We start from the raw sequence: 5,828 nt of genomic DNA on the forward strand, positions 1-5,828 counted from the left end.
CGGCTCCGCTCCGCTCCGCTCCGCTCCCCGCCCCGCGCCCCGGCGCCGCCGGTGCCGCCAATGACGGCGGGGCGGCGCGGCGCCCCCCAGCCCCGCGCGCGCCTGCACCGGCACCGCCGCCCCCGCCGCCCCCGCCGCTGCCCCGGGCCGGACGCTGCCGCCGCCGCTGCTGCTGCTCGGGGCTGCGGGTCGGGCCGGGGAGCCGGGCTGGCCCCGTGCAGGCGGCCGTGGTGGCTCGGGGGGGCAGATGGGGCACCCCGCATGGAGCCGGGGCACCCCACACATGGAGCCAAGGCACTCCATGGGGAGCCAGGGCACCCCACATGGAGCCAGGGTACCCCACACGTGGAGCTGGGGCACCCCACATGGAGCCCGGGTACCCCACCTGGAGCCAGGACAACCCACATTGAGCCGGGGCACCCCACACAGAGCTGGGGCATCCCACATGGAAATGGGGCACCCCACACGGGACTGGGGCACCTCACATGGAGCCGGTGCACCCCACACATGGAGCTGGGGCACCCCACACGGAGCCAGATGTCCCCACGTGTGGAGCGGGGCCACCCCACATGGAGCTGAGCATCCCCACGCACAGCACACAGAGCTGGGACAGCCCCACGCGTATCTAGGCCTTCTCCATGGGCAGGGCAGGCTGTCCCCACACGGGGCTGGGCTGTCCCCACACGGGGCTGGGCCGTCCCCACCACGGTCCCCCAGCCAGAAGCCCCCAGCCTGCAGACGTGGTGGAGGTCCTGGAGAGGGCACGTGCCCGCCCCGATGCATGGAGGAGCCATGGGGGAGCGAGGAGGAGCATGGTTTGGCCGCGGGAGCCTTCATCCCTGGCACCAGGGCAGAGAAGGCGTCCTACCCCACGCAAGGTTTGCAAGGGGCCATTAAAAAAACAAGGCAAAACCCCAAACTGCCATTTAGCTGCACAAAGACCCTGTGGCTTTTCATGTTTTAGGGGGCCTTCTCCTGTGCACCGCTCGTCAGGAGCTGCGCCCCATCTTTGCTTTCTAGTTTCAGGGACCGCCATCCCCAGGGAAGGGAGCGTCTCTCCTTTTCCCAGATCCGGGCCCGTTCCAACACCATCTGAGCTACGAAGGGGAGTCCCGTCCCTTTGAAAGTCCTAGTCCACAGCTTTCTCTGAATAGTCTCCTCTTTTGGAAAATTCTGGTGCCGGTGGCTGGTAAACCCAGGCCCAACCAGCTCCCGTTCGCCAGCGCCTGGTCCTCATCGTCTCACCAGCATCCTCCATCCCACCCCCCTGCCCTCCCCGGCGCCTGGACTTCCATCCCGCTCCGGGCGCTCTCTCCAGCACGCCTTGGGACGGCGATGGGAAGCCGGCTCTGTGCTTAACTGCACCCTCTGCCATCAGCCTCGGCTGCGAGCCACCACGGGGGGCCGGAAAGCTGTCAGCGCTCGAGCAGGCGGGACCCTCCTGAAGGCCACTGCCACCTTCCAGCCCCGCTGCAGCCGCGCCGGGAGGACGGGCGTGCTCGGGCCGGAGCGTCTCCGTCTGTACGGACATTAGACTTCCTCCCAGCAGCTTCACTTTCCGTTGCCACACGAGCGCTTAAGGTTCCCAGCTCACTCCTAATATCTAACTTAATATTTCTCTTCTGCAGTTTTAGCCCATGAATACTTGTTCTGTCTTTGTCGACTGATGAAAATAATTGGTTTCTGGTCCTTTTATAGCACATCTGCTCTTTTTAAGATGGTATCACTTATAGCACTCTTTTAATCTATAGAGAGGGAAACAGTTGCATTTAATTAATTGCTCCCTAAATAAACTAATTACTGCCAGTAATTTCAGGAGACTTTGCACTCAGTTCAAACGCCTGTGCGGAGATCTGAAACACAAGCCATCCGATCTGTTGACAAGAAATGAAAGAAAGGGGACAAGAAACAGTTTACCTTTAGAGGGTCTACTTAAGACTATTATTTTTTAATTATTATAGACTGTAGTGGTTCGTACTGAAATGACTGCATCATGTCCAGTTTCACTTGAAGGTTGCTTGGCATTCGTACAAAAAAATATTGAAAGGCTATGCCAAGAAAATACAATTTTAGCTTTTTATTACTTTTGCGGGTCAAACATCATTGTCTATCAGTTTATCATTGTATCTTTGTTCAGAAATTTGGAAGATAGACAGAGTTAGAGGTTCTCTGTTTGGGCCATTCATTTTAGTTTCAGTGTCTGTATTCCTGTATGAAAATAAACAGCCTCCTTGCTTCCCAAGCTGCTGCTTTAATGAACGTGTCAAAGCAATTCTCCACTAATCCGAGCACAGGATAGATGCAAAGAAAACCAATGTTATAACAAGGACTCAGCAGATATTGGGCTACCTTGAGCCATATATTTTCCAGAACTCTAACCCAAGGTCCACTTACTCTCAGAGCCAATCTGTGAAGATCAGTTATCTAAGTTATGAAGGAGAAAAAGGTTTTATAATATATTTCCACATTGCAGCAGCAAGCAAGACCTCCTTCGTGAGCAAGGGCCCGTTGTGCTAGGTGCTGTACGAGCACAGGGTGCAAAGAAAGCCACAGTCCCATAGACCTTACGATATAATTTTTTACAGAATGAAAATGCTAATCTGGTATCTGCGGTATGGGAGCCATTCGATAGCCTTGAGAGCTGGCAGCTGGCCAGCTCCACCTTTTCTCTGACCTCCTTGCCATTTGAAAAGTTTCCTCTGCCTGCCAAGTCTGTGAGATAAACAGACCAGAAGCAGCCAGAAGCCAAATCGTTTGGGGGTTTTATGCAAGGTTTCAGGTTATAATCAACTGTTTTCTCCTGGCACCACCGGTGGGTTACTCACAGTGTAACTCCTTCCATGAGTTCACGCGTTCAAGCAGCATTCCTGCAGCCACAAATTCTTCCTTTCCTCACACCTCCCTCCAAACTTGGCACCAAACTGCCTGGGAATATTATATGATCTTCCCTTCACTTCGCACCCAAGTGCCTCGCAGTGCTGGAACCAGCATCCTTGCAGAGGCAGAGCCATTCCTGTTATCCTCGTTTTACCGCGGGGGAGCTAAGGCAGAGGAAGGGTAGGAGACTTGCCCAAGGTTGCGCAGGGTGGATGTGGCAGATGGAGAGGCTGAAGCCCAGGTCTACACTCTCTAGGTTTTTTTTCCTACCTTCAGACAGCTCTGTCTCCAGAGAGCAACTCGTAATGCTCTGTCACCAAGGAAGAGCAGGTTCCCATCTAGTTATCATATCCCAAGTGACATCTTCCTTCAGAGGGAAGATGCCATCTGACCTATGGGTTATGTCGCCACAAACCACAACCAAATCTGGATATTGCTGGGAGAAATGGGCTTTTGAAACACTTCCCTGTTTTCCTTATTTATTTCCAATGCTCCACCAGCCTTGCTTCCACGGCAGCTCGGTGGAGATGATGGTGCCGCTTGTAGATTCGAGCCTTTTCCAGCAATTGCAGCTGTTTAGTGGACACAACACAAATCAAGCAGATGGCCTCTCAGGGATCCAAGAGAACACACACACATCCAAAACAGAGCTAATTTTTAGCAGAGGACACTTAATATTACTGAAAGATCACACAGCCTCTGCCACTTCCTCAGAACTGGGTTGCAGAGCTCCAACACGAAAACACAGAGTTCGCGCTCTAATAAACCACTCACACAATTTACCAGCACACCCCACACAAGTTCTGCGTATCACAACAGAAAATGCAGCTGCAGGTTGGAAGTGGGTTTAGATGCAGTGGCCAGGTACAACGTCAGCATGACCTTGTAGTAGCTTCCCAAATATTGACTCCCCCCCATTCCTAAGGTAGGACCCTCTCTATTGCTCTTCTGTGGCATTTGTTTTTGCTTTAAGCTCTCCAGCAGTAAGTAGGTCCCTGCATGTGCAGCTCTAACCACAGACAAGGCTCATCTCCTGGCACGGAGAGCAGCCGCCCGGCCTTGACGAACCTGCCCGGTGCTTCCCTCTCACTCCTGCCCGTCATCACGCAGCACACCTTCTCTCAGACATCCTCCAAGCCCACCCCAAGTATTCATGAACGTGGCTTCGTACTTCTCCACAGTCTCACACTCCTCTTATTGAGACATGAACAAATGCTCGCAGCATCTTAGTCACCCTCGCTGCATTTACAAGGCAGATGCTTTGTTTAGGTGAAAACAGCAGTCTGATTCCCAGGTCTGTGCCCTTAATGGCAGCCTTCCTCCCCTCCGCTTTGATCACCCACAAACAGAGCCCGTGATGTAGGAACTGCTGGGCTTATAATGGCATATATGGCATAGTCCTCCTAACAACCGTACACCTAACCATGCCCTGGCTTGTCACCTCTGCTACACCGATTGCTACCCACTGCCGTGGTTTACAGCGTTGATCCAGACACCTATGGAACTGAAAATGCCTTGGGGCCAGGCTGGTCTCTGTCCTTCAGGGTGAAGACCTCAGAGCGCCAAGGGATGTGTCAGTTTAAAAAAGTTAACAAAGCCACAACAATAAAAACTGCTTCTTAAGTAAGTTGTTTTAACCTGAACTGATGAGTTACACGGTCCCCCAAGCTTGCATGCTTCACACTCGCTGTGTTAAACCCCCCTGCCTATAACCAGCAACATAAGCCAAAGCTTTCTAGGTAACATCAGCCTCAAAGAGTACGAGGTGGGTCAGGGGTGCTCTAAGGGAATGTGCCTGTAAAAGCTGCTCTGCGGTATGGGTTGCCTGGCACATCATGTTGCATTGCACCCATCAACTCGTGCCTCTGTGCGCAACATGACATGTTTAACTCGCTGTAACGCGATCCTGCGCAGCCGTCGCTTCTGCTGGAAGCACTGACAAAAGGAAGGGCTGAGATGGGGGGCGGAGAGGTGAATTTAAAGATGCTCGACACAAATTCCCTCGTGCCCCTTTGTGCAGGGCAGTCCTTGCACCAGAGACAACGGGTGCAGGAATACGGGGGCTGCTGGTTTGAAAGGCCACGGGAGGAGTTGGGGGAATAATCCTGATTTCACTGGTAGCCAGGCTGTGGTGGCAATGGGGCAGAGTCTTCTACCGCAGCCTTTGGAAAGCCACAGAGACAGTATCTCCTGGAAACACCTTCCCCTTCAAGCTTATTGACACCTTCAAAGGATGTCAAGAGGTTTGTAGGACAGGAATTCCCTGTACCAAAGCCATGTAGAGTTTTCTGAAGTAGATCATATCTATCCACTGCTTCTATCTTTTACTATACCTCCTGCTATCTTGCCTGTTAGAGACATCAAGCGCACAAGGCAGATCTAGGCCTGCAGCTTCTGTCATTCAGTTCACCAACCCCTTTGGTAAGCTGATAAAGCTCCATCTTCAAACTCCTTGGGCTCTTTCGCTCCCATGACTTCTTCTGGCTTGGCTCTTCTTGCTGCTGATGCTGGCTTGCTGTGTAACCTTCAGGCAGCAGCTTGGTGCCAGAAAGCAAGGGCTGCAGAAGAAGCAACAAGAACGGCTGGCATCAGGGCCTGCAATGCTCCTGGTGAAAGGAACTGTGGTGCAGAGACCATGCAGAAGGTCTCGGCATCCACCTTCCCCCAGGCAAGCGCTCCTGGCAGACAGACCTTCCCCTGGACCCATGCCCACAGTGAATTCCAGCTCCCTTGGCTGCTGTTTTCTGTCAGATCAAGGAACATTTCCTCACTTCTCCAGTGATACGAGGGAACGATTCATGAATGTTCAGACAGGTCCTGCAAAATCAGGGATGACAGGTATTGCAGAAGGGGAAAGCAGGGTGTTGTATGCCTGATGAGCAAAAACTGGATTTGATATGTGTTTAAATGGTAAAGGAGATCTTTCTGAATTTGTCATTCTCCACCGCAGA

The sequence above is a fragment of the Dromaius novaehollandiae genome, chromosome 20 (assembly GCF_036370855.1).
Source record: "Dromaius novaehollandiae isolate bDroNov1 chromosome 20, bDroNov1.hap1, whole genome shotgun sequence".
NCBI classification, from domain to species: Eukaryota; Metazoa; Chordata; class Aves; order Casuariiformes; family Dromaiidae; genus Dromaius; species Dromaius novaehollandiae.